This window comes from Lactuca virosa, chromosome 5 (genome assembly GCF_052849685.1).
Source record: "Lactuca virosa cultivar CGN04683 chromosome 5, Lactuca_virosa_CGN04683_v6, whole genome shotgun sequence".
Taxonomy (NCBI): Eukaryota; Viridiplantae; Streptophyta; class Magnoliopsida; order Asterales; family Asteraceae; genus Lactuca; species Lactuca virosa.
This window is the reverse complement of record NC_136430.1, coordinates 333,257,949-333,271,664: the sequence shown is the minus strand read 5'-3', so window position 1 is coordinate 333,271,664 and position 13,716 is coordinate 333,257,949. Positions and strand designations below refer to the sequence as shown.

The window sequence follows — 13,716 nt, the reverse complement described above, 5'->3', positions numbered from 1 at the left end:
CTAAATAAGAGAAGATCCTGAAAGGCCAAAATGTTTCCTACTACATAGAATGTATTTGTATCTATAAAAAAATGTTTAAAGTTGAAGACATATAAGAAGATAAAAATTGTATGAATCAAATACCTTTCTCCAGACTATTTTAGAAGGAAAGAAACATGTGCTCATTCCATTACACCAATGGTGGTTTTGTCTCATCTTCAAGAACATCAGTGACCAGAGTATTTTCCTGATAATGATTTTATTTTATCTGTAAGAGTTGCCCTGGTTGGAAAAATTATAGATTATAAGCAGATCATATATCAAAATATAGTAAAGAAACAAAAAACTTATAGATGATCAAACATATATAAAGTTATGTAAATCAAATTTTCAAGGAAAATAGTCAAACATAAATAAGAAGGGTAGCACATTGACGGTGTTGGTGGAGCCGGGGAACGACAGTTGTGACTTATGTGGCTGTAAATGACGGTGAGGAAGAGAAAAGACAGAGAAAGTGGAGCTTGTATATGACATATGTAGTGGAGAGAGAGAAAGAGAGAGAGAGAGAGAGAGAGGAGAAAGAACAGCGACGATGACAACGGTGAGGGCAATGTGAAGCTGTGGTGTGTGCTTTGAGTTGTGATATCTTCATGGCGGTGGTGATTGGTGTGATCCAACAAATAGGTGGTGGCAGATTTCTCGAGTTCTAGGGTGTGAGAGAGAAAACGAATGGAATCCTCAAATTTCAGTCGATGGTTTTTCATGTTGAAAATCATATCTATTCTAGACTGTGTCATTTATTTGAACAACTTCCAATGTTTTTAGAAAAAATGGAACGCGTTATACAACCTTGGAAAATATCGGTGTAATTCGGCTTAAATATAAGATTTTTGAAATTGGAACGCATTAATGAAAAAGATTTCTCATTTATTATGATATTTATTATAGTTAATACATTACATAGTATTATATGGCATTTTTTAGTTAATTAAAATTGAAAAAAAAAATCATAAATTGACATGTGGAATTAATTTTATTCAAAAAAACCACAAAATTATATGTGGCAAAACTCATGACAATTTGACAAGTGGCAAAATTGGTTTTATTTATTAGGATGAAAAAAATGTCTTATCAAATTATCACAACCCAAATGGTTATATGTAACCTAAGTATTCATTTTATATGGTCCTATCGTGACGACATCCATAATTATATTCTATATGTTATGAAATATTAGTTTGTGAATGACCATTGGTTTCCCCATTTCTTCCATAACTCTCTATCATTATTTAGCATTAGTAACAACCATTTCAATGTGTTTTATGAGTGTAATAATGCACCATCATAATATGCATTCATCTTTCATCTTATTTTGGTTGTATAAATAGTGAGTCATATGTATTAGAAAGTTGATGATTTCATCACAAGTATTGGAATGAAAGTTCTCTTCACTCTCATGTCTTTCTTTACTTTATAATTTATCTTGTTATCTGATCATATTTTATAACACGTTATCAACACGACTCTACCATAGAGCTCTAACTCCTTATTGTTCTTGTCATTTTCAGGTATGTATTTTTTATAAGTTTACATGCACAATGCTTACAAATTATTTTATGTAATTTCTTAACTAACGGTTCCTTAACATACAAGTCTTTATTTTGATTACTATTTTCATTATGGAATACCATGCTAGAGAAAACTTTCTCTACTTTTCATGCTACTAACATGCTACTGCAGTAACAATATCATGAGAAAGGTTTAAAATAAATATGAATTAATCTCATGTCTTCTTGTGGCTAAACAAAACAATGAGTCATTGATGAAAAATCACCAATCAACCTCGACTGGTTCTAGTGCGTTCCCTGAAGTGAATGCAACATCATATAATCATAATAGTCATGGGTATAATCAAGGTCATGGAGGTTATCATAATTATCATAAAAATAACAACATTACAAATAACCACCAGAAGTTGGAAAATAACAAAAACCCACATCCTAGATAAAAGTGGTCAAGGAAAAAAGAAAGTTGAAAATATTTGTCATCGATGTGGAATGATCAGTCATTGGTTTTATACATGCCGCTCTCCAAAGCATTTTGTTGATCTTTATCAAGCTTCTCTAAAATCTAAAGAAAAATAAAATATTGAAACAAATTTATTCAAAATGATTTTCACGAAGATCAACAAAAAATGGCACATTTGGATGTTACGAAGTATCTTGTCTACCCAAAAGGGACAAATGGTGCTATGAATGGTGATGGAAAAATAATATATAATAGTTTTGTTTCATGTCATTTATTATGGTTTTATGTCATATTCATTTCATGAGAAATGATGTCATCACAATCTCAAAGTAATAAAATATGACTTTATTTCTCTAAGTCGAATGTTTCTTATGTTTTATTTATTTATTGAAGAGAAATATGGATATTCGCAAAACAAATGAGAAAGAGCGAATATAATATTACCACAATGGACAATAATTACAATTGGTGATGCATTATTTTCATCAAAATCACCAAGAAATTTATCAAGTTTTAAGGATATTCAGTCCAACGGATATTATGTTGAAATAACTAATGATGGTGATAAAGAGTATCTCAATATTACGAAAATGATATCGGGTAAGAAAAGTCTTTTGGAAAAATTTACTTGTATTGTCCTCCGGATTGTATTATACAAATATTAGAATGATTGAATTTCATGCTATTGAAAGTAAAAGGTATGATAACACCTTCAAAGTTTGACATGACCGGTTGGCCCACCCCGGATCAATTATGATGCGCAAAAAAAATTGAAACTTCAAGTGGTCATTCCTTGAAAAACCAAAAGATTTTTCAAGCTAATGAATTCTCTTGTGCTGCATGCTCTCAAGGAAAATTAATTTCTCATCCATCATTGAACAAAGTTGGGTATGAAAGTCGTAATTTTTAGAAATAATTCAAACGAATATATGTGGACCAATTCAACCACCATGTGGACCATTTAGATATTTTATGGTTTTAATTGATGAGTCAACTAGATGGTCACATGTGTGCTTGTTGTCTAGTTGTAATTTGGTTTTTGTAAGATCACTTGCATAAATAATCAGCCTAAGGGCACATTTCCCCGATTACCCAATTAAGAAAATTCAACTTGACAATGCTACAAAATTTTCATTTCAAGCGATTAATGATTATTGCATGTCGATTGGATTGAACATCCTGTTACACATGTTCATACATAAAATGATCTAACTGATTCATTAATCAAATGCCTTTAATTAATTGCAAGACCATTACTAATGCATTCTAAACTTCCTACACCGATATGGGGCATGCAATTTTACATGCAACATCACTTATACGCATAATACCAACTAGTTATCATAAGTTCTCCCCTATTCAACTGGTTTGCGGTCAGGAACCAAATATTTCCATCTAAGGACGTTTAGATGTGCAATTTATGTACCCATTTCTCCACCTTAAAGAAGAATGAAAATTTATGTTGGATATGAATCTCCATCTATAGTAAAATATTTAAAACCATCAATTGGAGTTTATTTACAGCTATATTTGATGATTATTATTTTGATGAATCATATTTTCCAACATTAGGGGGAGAAATAAAGAAGCTGGAAAATAAAATCTCTTGAAAGGAATTATCACTTTCAGTTTTAGATCCTCGTTCAAGTCAATGTGAACTTGAAATAAAAAAAAATTCATTTACAAAATGCAGCAAATCAATTGCCAGATGCATTTACTGAACCTAAGAGAGTAACAAAGTCTCATGTACCAACTGTAAATTCTCCAGTTAGAATTGATATCCCAGAAGGAAAAAAATACAACTACAAACGAATCTAAGGCACGCCTAAAGTGTGGAAGACCAACCGGTTCCACAGATAAAAATCATCAAAAACGAAAGGGAGCAAATATAATTGATGGTCCAAAAGAGAAAACAAAATCTCTTGAAAAGATTAATGAAGCTCTAGAATAGCCCAATGACACAACAAAAGAAAATAAGGTGCCGGAAAAAAATGAAAATGATGAGATCTCAATAAATTATGTCATGACAGGAATAAGATGGGACCGAAATAAGATAGACGTCGACGATAATTTTTCATATCATGTTGCGCGCGAGATTATGGAAGAAAATGGGGATCTTGAACCTAAATCTATAAAGGAATGTAGAAATAGAAAAGATTGGCCAAAATGGAAAGATGCAATCAACAAAGAGCTTAATTCTCTTACTCAACGAAAACTTTTTGGACCTGTAGTCCTTACACCAAACGAAGTAAGACTAGTGGGACACAAATGGGTATTTGTGCGCAAAAGAAACGAGAAAAAGGAAGTTGTGAGATATAAAGCAAGACTTGTTGCACAAGGTTTTACCTAAAGGCCCAAAATTGATTATGAAGAAACATACTCTCCTGTGGTTGATGCAATTACATTCTGTTATCTAATAAGTCTGGCAACACATGAAAAACTGGAGATGCGTCTGGTGGACGTAGTTACTGCCTATTTATATGGTTCACTTGATAATGATATTTATATGAAATCCTAGAAGCGTTTAAGGTGCCGGAAGCACACACTTCTAATTCTCGAAAAGTATATTCGGTAAAATTAAATAAATCTTTGTATGGATTGAAACAATAAGACCATATGTGGTTCAATTTTTTAAATACCATTTTGTTTAAAGAGGGCCACAAAAATGATCCAATAAGCACATGTGTATTCATAAAAAGATTCGGATAAGAATTTGTCATAATTGATGTTATTGTAGATGATTTGAACATAATTGGAACTCCTAGAGAATTGGAAAAGGCCACTTCTTCTTTTAAAGAAATATTTGAAATGAATGATCTTGGTAAAATGAAATTTTGTTTGGGTATTCAAATTAAGCACACAAAAATGGAGTTTTTGTACATTAATATCTAGAAAAGGTGCTTAAAATGTTTTATAGGAATAACTCACATCCATGAGTAACCCGATGGTGGTAATGCACTTAGATGCCAAAAAAGGACCAATTTCAACATCAGAAAAAACATGAAAATCTTCTTGTTCCCAAAGAACCATATCTTAGTGCTATTGGTGCACTAATATATCTTACTATTAATACAAGACCTGAAAAATCTTTTGTCGTAAACTTATTAACAATATATAGTTCTTGTCCAACAAGAAGACACTGGAATAGAGTCAAACACATTCTTTGGTATCTTCGAGGTACAGTGGATATGAATTTATACTAATCAAATTCATCAAATATGAAGTTAATTGGTTATGCAGATGCTGGATATTTATCTGATCCACATAAAGCTCGAAGTCAAACAGGTTATTTATTCAATTATGGAGGTAAGAAAATTTCTTGACATTATGTTAAACAAACTTTAGTTGCTGCTTATTCTAACCATGCCGAGATTATAGCAATTCAGAAGGCAAGTCATGAATGTATTTGGTTAAGAAAGTTAACTCAACATATTCGCAATAATTGTGGTCTAACTTCTAACAGGGATGTTCCAACCATACTATATGAAGATAATACGACTTGTATAGCTCCATTCAAGGATAGATTTATCAAAGGAGACAGAACCAAGCTTATATCACCTAAGTTCTTTTTCACTTATGATCTTCAAAAAGAGTGTGGCATCAATATCCAGAAAATTCAATCAAGTAACAACGTTCCCGATTTGTTCACTAAAGCACTTCCTACATCCAAATTTGAAAAGATGGTACGAAACATTGCTATGCGGCGCTTCAAGGAAATCAAGTGATGTATTGATCAGGGGGAGTTGGAAACATATTGTACTCTTTTCCTTAGCTATGTTTTTCCCAATGGGTTTTCTTAGCAAGGTTTTTAACGAGGCAATTGTTTCCAATATCTATTATTAATCATGTACTCTTTTTCCTTAATAAAGGGGTTTTCCCATGAGGTTTTACCTATTAAGGTTTTAACGAGGCATGATACAATCGTCATTCAAGGGGGAGTGTTATGAAATATTAGTTTGTGAATGACCATTGGATTCCATATTTCTCTCATAACTCTCTATCATTATTTAGCATTAGTAACAACTATTTCAATGTGTTTTATGAGTGTAATAGTGCACCATCATAGTGTGCATTCATCTTTCATCTTATTTCGGTTGTATAATTTGTGAGCCATATGTATTAGAAAGTTGATGATTTCATCACAAATATTGGAATGAAAATCTCTTCACTCTCATGTCTTTCTTTACTTTATAATTTATCTTGTTATTTGATCATATTTTATAACACTATATTTATTATTTATACTTTGGAATAATTGAAATAATTAATGTAAGAATAAATCATAGTATTTCTTCAAATTCATAATCAAGTTCCTAACGTTTTTATGACTGGAAAAGTCGGCTAACTACTTATTTAAAAGCAAAACTGTATACTTTTTCAAAATTTCAAACATATAGCATATTTTTAATTGATTATTTTGAAACGAAAAATCTAATTTATTTCCAAAATGCTATTAATTTCACCTATGTCTCAGTCGAGACTTTAACCTCGATGTTAAAATAAATGGCAACACTTGATATCATTGGGCTAGAAACCCTATTAAACTCTTATTTAATAAAAGAGGAAGTTTTATATCATGAAGAAATTTGATTGTGACTGCAAAGAATAAAGAGGAAGAACATTGGTGTACAAGATTCAAAGTCCATTTTAAACCGGAATCACTTGGAAAGTAAGTAATTTCAAAGAAATTAAAATTCTCCTACATTTTATTCTTATTTATCCTCCTACCATATCAAATGTTGACATGTGTCACATTTAATGATACATTTAATGAAATTGATAATATTTTAGTCCACCTGTCACCATTTAATGTAGGCAGGATGATAATAAGAATAAAATGTAGGAGGATTTTTAATTTCTCGTAATTTCAATATTAGACAGATTGTTTTTTCAAACTCTCTTAACTAAAGGCTTTAAATAGTTTCATCACATGTTACAGCAAGTCCATGTTGGTGTACATGACATAATAATCAATCATGTAAAGGGATTAAAAATATTAAGAATATAGAAGGTTGCCGATGGTTTGCTGGATAGTTTGGACAAGATTTTTTTTAAGGATTGTTTTGTTTGGTTAGTATGATGAGGGTATTCACCTATTTTATATTAACAAATAAAAACACGATAGACTCATTATTGTCTCACCATGTTTAATATTTATGGGGGACAAAATATTACAAATTTTATCTTATTAACATTGTTCTACCGTCTAAATGTCCCTAAAATAGTTATAGGCTTAAGAAACCAAAAGTATTACAATCCATCATTATTAAATGAACTTCCATGTCGAAAGAGAATGCAATGGAGTTCCTTTCCACCCAATAATTAAACACTTGCCATTATTCTCAAGCATGCAATAATTTGCACATGAAAACCGTAGCAACACAAGTTGTGCCTGATAAAGACACGAATCACTTAACTCAATCTCCACCATCCCAAACCTTGCAAAAAACGATTTCCATGTATCCATATTCACACTCCTACTCATCCGCTTGTCCCCCTCGGACGCCACTATGTTTTGTATCCCATCAGCAAAATGAACACCTTCCATCATGGATCGATGAACATTATCTCCACTCATACATGCTTCCAAGCAATCAAAATAAGCACATTAAAGAATAACGTCTCTGTAAACCGCTTCACAAAAGAAGTTGAAGTATGGTTGGCTTCAACCTCAGCTATAACAACAATCGATGGGTTGATCGTTTTGATAGCTCTCATCATATTTTCCAACCTTTGGGGCTTCAAAATCATTGTTCTTAGAATCATATGACAATAGACTGCGATTACTTCCCCATCTTGGACCTCAAATTGCTTCTTTTCCACCTCGGTGATGTATGATAGCACCAACATTTTAAATGAGAAGGGCAAACTCAAAGTTGTTGCAAAACTCTCCAATCTTTTTCCGGTTTCCCCGACTTCTTGGACATCTGAGGTTGTTGTGTGACATCCCCAATTTCACGGCCAGAAAAGACCGATTTAATTTATGCTTTTAAAATAATTTCAGAGTAATCATTTGATTAAAAGTGTTGCGGAATTTGTTCCCAGAAAAACATAATAAATATGTTATCAAATCATTTCCGAAGAAATGTATTTTACTCACTTAAACCATTGGGATGTCATTGTCAATACAAAAACATAAGCATAAACAAAACTTACATTCATTTACACTAGTGATCTACTTCTCTTTTAATCTGTCAGTGTAAAGCAACTTCGTATCGATACCTGTGATACAATTAAACTGAGTGGGTCAGGCTTGGGAGCCTGGTGAGAATATAGGGTTTTCAACCCACAATAAATAATAAACTTATTAAGTTCTCAATCAACAATAAATTTAGTAATTCCATCAACCAAAATAACCCTAATTACCCATTCCCATTATCCTCACTTTACGTCCCTAAAACAACTATCATAAGGGACCTAGCCTAAGGATTATCACTAGGGGTGACAACATTGCTTTGGGGGTTCCTCAGCAAGTTATGTCAAATAAAACAAACATCGGGGTGACAACATTGCTTTCCCTCAGCAAGTTATGTCAAACAAGACATCCTAACATAAAACAACCAACAAGGTGACAACATTGCTTTCCTTCAGCAATTTATGTCAAATAGGCACGAATTCACATCGTCGCCATGTGCTAGTCCATAGCTCTTATTCATCGACGGTATTTCCCACGGGAGTTTCCCCCCGCAATACATGTCAATGGGTTTTCCATATACTAAGTCCATAGCTCTTATTCATTGACGATATTTCCCACGGGAATTCCCCCCCCCCCCCCCCCCGCAATACATGTCAATGGGGTTTTCATATAGCTGATGAACATACTTAAGGGGTTTTCCCCAGCCTTACTTGCCCTAAGGGCACTCATGAGGGGAATAGAGTACAACGAATGAACACTTAAGTCCATTAACACCTACAGGTTACGAGCCTGCTAGTGTTCCACAGACCGTCAAAACAGTCCATGGTTGTCATCCATACTCTGCTAAATGACGGGGGTCTTAGAGTACAGCGAATGAACACTCAAGTCCATTAACACCTACAGGTTGCGAGCCTGCTAGTGTTCCACAGACCGTCTAGAACAGTCCATGGTTGTCATCCCTACTCTGCTGAATGACGGGGGTCAACGTTGGGTAAGGACTTTTCTCATATTGCACCACTCACGCCAACATTTGGGTAAAAGCTTTTCCCATATTTCACCACTCACTTTCAACTCATGATCTATATCACTGATCATCTCATCTATCCAACTCACCTTTCATCACACACCCACTATTTAACTCATGATCTATATCACTAACTCATGAAGCTAGTCCGATCACTTCATAAAAGAACAAAGACTCCAAAGCTCTTCCAAATAAAAGTATAGGGAAAATACTGATAAAGTACTCCCGTACGCTCCCGTACCCCGACACGTAATAGTGTCAAAAGGAAGAACTAATGGATGAACACATAGTTCAAAAATACCTAATGAACATATAGTTCAAACATACGTACCGATTACAAGTCTACTAACGTTCCACTGGGCTATCTAAAATAGTCTGTGGCCGTTGTCTATACTCTGCTAGATGACTAGATCATCTTAAACATCGATACTTCTCATCACTTTTATTTCATCACACATCATCTAATTCATCTACCCATGTTTTACCCAACATATTTGTAGATAAATATATATATATATATATATATATATATATATATATACAGTTTAAAACTTGTATAAAACATCAATTCAACAGTCACCTCAAATAAACAATTAATATATTTACACATAGCACGTATTTTAAGGTAAATACTTCATATCTATGTGTAAGGTGAAAGTGACTATACACTCACCTGATTTAATGAAAATCGGGCAGCAATTCGTTTCTTAAAACGATCGTTTCTAATAAAACCGGGAGTTTTATTGAGAAACCGGGCTCTGCGAAGGGTCGGGCTTCAAAACCGAAAAGATAAATTTTCCGGGCTTCTCGGGCACTTCGTGGCGTATTCCGGGCTTTGGAATAAGTACCGGGGCTTCGGGGGATGTTGAAATGAAAGAAATATTGAAAAAAGGGCTAAAAATGACAAATTTTCAAAGTATACCCGGGAGGTCTCGCACCCTCCTATTTATAGGGCCGATCCTCCTGATCCGATGGTTGAGAAGGAGCCACGCGTCGCAGATCCGAGGGCTCGCAGGGAGGGCTCGCACATGGGCTGCGCATGCGAAGTGGCTGCTGGCAGCTCCTTAGTGGACCGCGGTCTAGTCCGAAGTAGGGATGGTTCGTGGCACCTGCGAGGGTTCGGACGCACGAGGGAAGAGGCACGCGTCGCACTTCTACTGGACCGAACCTCGGACTCGCGAAGAGCATGACACGCCTCACCAGGTGGCTTCGGTGACTCAGCAGGTTCTGGACACGCGTTGGATTGCGAAGCGAGGACACGTGGCCGAAGTCCACGTGTGCGAAAATTCTCGGTTTTGGCATTATTCCTCGATTTTCGCGCCAAAACTTCTAAAATCCATAACTTTCGAAAACGAGCTCCGTTTTTGACGTTCTTTATATGCACGCGTAGGTAAAATTACGCTCTACAACTTTCGTTTAGACTTCGTCGGCTAATTTGGACTTTAATTTTTAAATTATTATTTTTAACAGACCGGGACAGGAAATCCGTTAAAAATTCATAACTTCTTCATCCGACGTCCGTTTCGTCAGACTTTTTACCGTTGTGCTACTATTTACGAGACATTCGATTCTCGTTTAGGTTGTGTCGGCTAAAAATCACTCGATCTAAACTTCGAGTTTTTAGCTGTCTACTGCTAAGCTGAAACTTCGAAAAATCATAACTTCCTCATACGAAGTCAGATTTGGGCGTTCTTTTTATACATACTCTCGGTTTAACGAACACTACGAGTTTCATTTAGATCACTAAGGCTAAAAAGTAGTTTATCAAAAACTCACTTTTTACGACATTCGGCCCCGTGCCGGTTTTGTCGCGAAACTTCGACATGTCATAACTTATTCGTTATAACTTGGATTTCTGTATTCTTTATATATCCGTAATCCTTGTCACGCCCACTACAAGTTTCTTAATAGATATCGGCTTTATCTAATATTTAATTTTGACGCTCGTTTTTATTCTTAATTAATTAAACCCTAATAATTAAGCATGAAACACATAATTCACATAAAATTCACATAATTCCCTTTCATTTCTTCAAAATGAGTTACAAAGGTTAACCTAGACCATTATGTCAGTATTAATGCCTAGCCTCGAAACACGGGCGTTACATGTTGCAAAGGCAGTAAGTTTCAAAAGCTCAATTTGTGAACTTTGGTTTGCTAATGCTTGCATCATAGATGTCCATTGTACACCGCTCCTAATGTGGATGTCGATCAAATGCACTTGCTTTGATGTCCCAACTTGATCGATGATTTGATTGTATGCCTGTGAAATGCAACACTTGATTGAACGGAAGGGCTTGATAAAGGGCCAAGAATGTCATATTGGTTCCTATTGCCATAGGATTTTCATTCTTTAGACACTACATGTAATAAGTTTGACATCAAAAGTTAAAATTTTCAGTACTTTATTTACCCAAACACGTGAGACAGATGATGAAGTACTAGCGATAGATGTCACAAAAAAATTGTCTCACAAGAGACCGTATGTTTCAAAATGATGAATTAAGACTGGTATATTAAGAAGAATGTACATTCGAGTTATATTTTGTTGTTATAAAGTAAAATAAGTAACATTGAGATAATCAAATAAAAACCGAATAAAAAAAATCATAAACTCGTCCATAATTAAATGTTTACATTATTCTTAGGGCAAGTAATAAAAAAATCATTGTAGTTTGGTCAAATTCGGTTCAAGCACGCCATTTGATTTTCTTCTAAAAACCACTCGTATTTGTCAATTTAGCGGGTAACCATGAAAATATCATTTTTTTTTCCCGATTAAAGCAGCTAACTTTAACACATTTTTCTTTTTTGACCGTTATGCGGTGTCTTTGTTTTGTTAGAAAAAATTGTTAAATTTAGAAAATGTTGTTAAAAAAAAAGTATTTTATTGGATTTTTTTTAAAATTTTTTGCATTTTTCTAACAAGTAAAAATTATATGGATGACAAATCATATCAAACTTTATATATTTTATCTTAATTTTTAGAAAATTGTCCAAAAGCCTAAAAAATCTTCGAAACTAGGGTAAGTAAGAACTGTTCGTTTTTTTTTTTTTTTTTTTTTTTTTTTGTGAAACCAAACTAATTAAAATAGAATTATTATTATTATTATTTTAAATTTGACATTTGTATGAATAGTAGTATGATTCACCTGTTTTTCTAGTTTCGTAGCAAAGGGTATACCAATTTCTTTTCCGATTCTTTTCTGTAATGCATCACATAAGTGATACCAGCCGTTCAACCGGAGAGCCGCTGTCGCACGCCACCCACCCACACCGTGCTATGAATTTGCTGGCAACATCAAACTGTTTCCGGCTAACATTCTCGGCGGCAGTCAAAAGCTGGAAAACAAGCTCCACCTCTCTGGTCTCGTCTATCGATAAGCTCGTGAACGCCGACGACCCGTACGGATGAGTGAACATGGTGTACCCATTGACCTGTTGAGTTGAAAACTTTATAAACTTCTCCGCTGCGAGTTCGATGATTTCCACCGTCGACAGTTTCCCGGCACAATCCGGTACAGTTTCGTCCGGTAAACGCTTAAATTTGCTCCGGGAACAACTCAGGAGCTGTAGGGACGCCGGAGAATTCAGATCTGGGTACGCTGATTTTGACTTTAACTTTGAATTTGAAACTCCCTTCGTTAATTGGTCGAATTCCAGTTTCAAGAACGGTGCCTGATCATGGTTATCCAAATCTTGAACCTGGACTGACAATCGCCGCGCATCGAACTGATTGATGGTGTTGCTTACGTCTTCCAACGGAAGGAGTTCTTCGTCGACTGCCTGGTTCTCTATTTCCGGCGCCGGAAACTGATTGTCCACCTGTTCATAATCATACCCTTCCAAGGGATTATATTCTAGGAATTGGGTTTCGTCGAGGATGGAGTTTGGGTACATATTTTGAATGAGGAATTTGTAGAAAAGTCGATGAATTTTTTTTAGTTGTGTGATTATTGGAGGAATCAAGAAACAGTGGAAAGTGATAGTGACGAGGTGTGGTGGGATCGGAGATTAATGGCGATGTGAAGCACGAACAATAAACACAAAGCAAATGAGACTTTCATTCCTAAGAGCTTCGGCCGGCATAATTTGTTTGTATACAACAAAACAAAATGAATAGGTAGAGAATTGGTCTAAAAGTTTCTATTCATTAGCAATGTTGACACATATTTATACGTCTTTCTAGAATATAATCGATAAAATGTTACATGACTGAAACCGTTTATCATATCATATGGACATCCTTAAATCGATGAATGAATATCCATGGTTTTAGTGATAATTTTCTGGTTAGGTATACTACACTCCCTGGAAAAAGAAAAAGGCGTTGTATTTGACTCCTGCTAGATGTTAATCATGTTATCGATATTGGTTTAGGTGTGAAATGATAAACAATAAAATCAGGACATTTTTTTGGAACTAAATAGCTAGTTGATTGATCGATAGTTGAAAAATTAATTATTGATTAATAAGATAACTATGTGAAAAAATAATAAGATAACTATCTAAGCCAAATTAGTTCAATTTAATGATCATGCAAAGATTT

General features: G+C 34.5%; 1 long non-coding RNA gene across 1 annotated transcript; it reads right to left on the bottom strand.

Annotated features, from left to right (window-relative positions):
• Positions 1 to 11,164: 11,164 nt before the first annotated feature.
• LOC145116556 (uncharacterized) lies at positions 11,165 to 13,377 on the bottom strand. The gene is made up of 2 exons (XR_013712177.1): positions 12,320 to 13,377; positions 11,165 to 11,527 (listed from the first exon to the last, which is right to left on the bottom strand). It is a non-coding gene; the product is annotated as an uncharacterized LOC145116556 (long non-coding RNA).
• Positions 13,378 to 13,716: the final 339 nt, after the last annotated feature.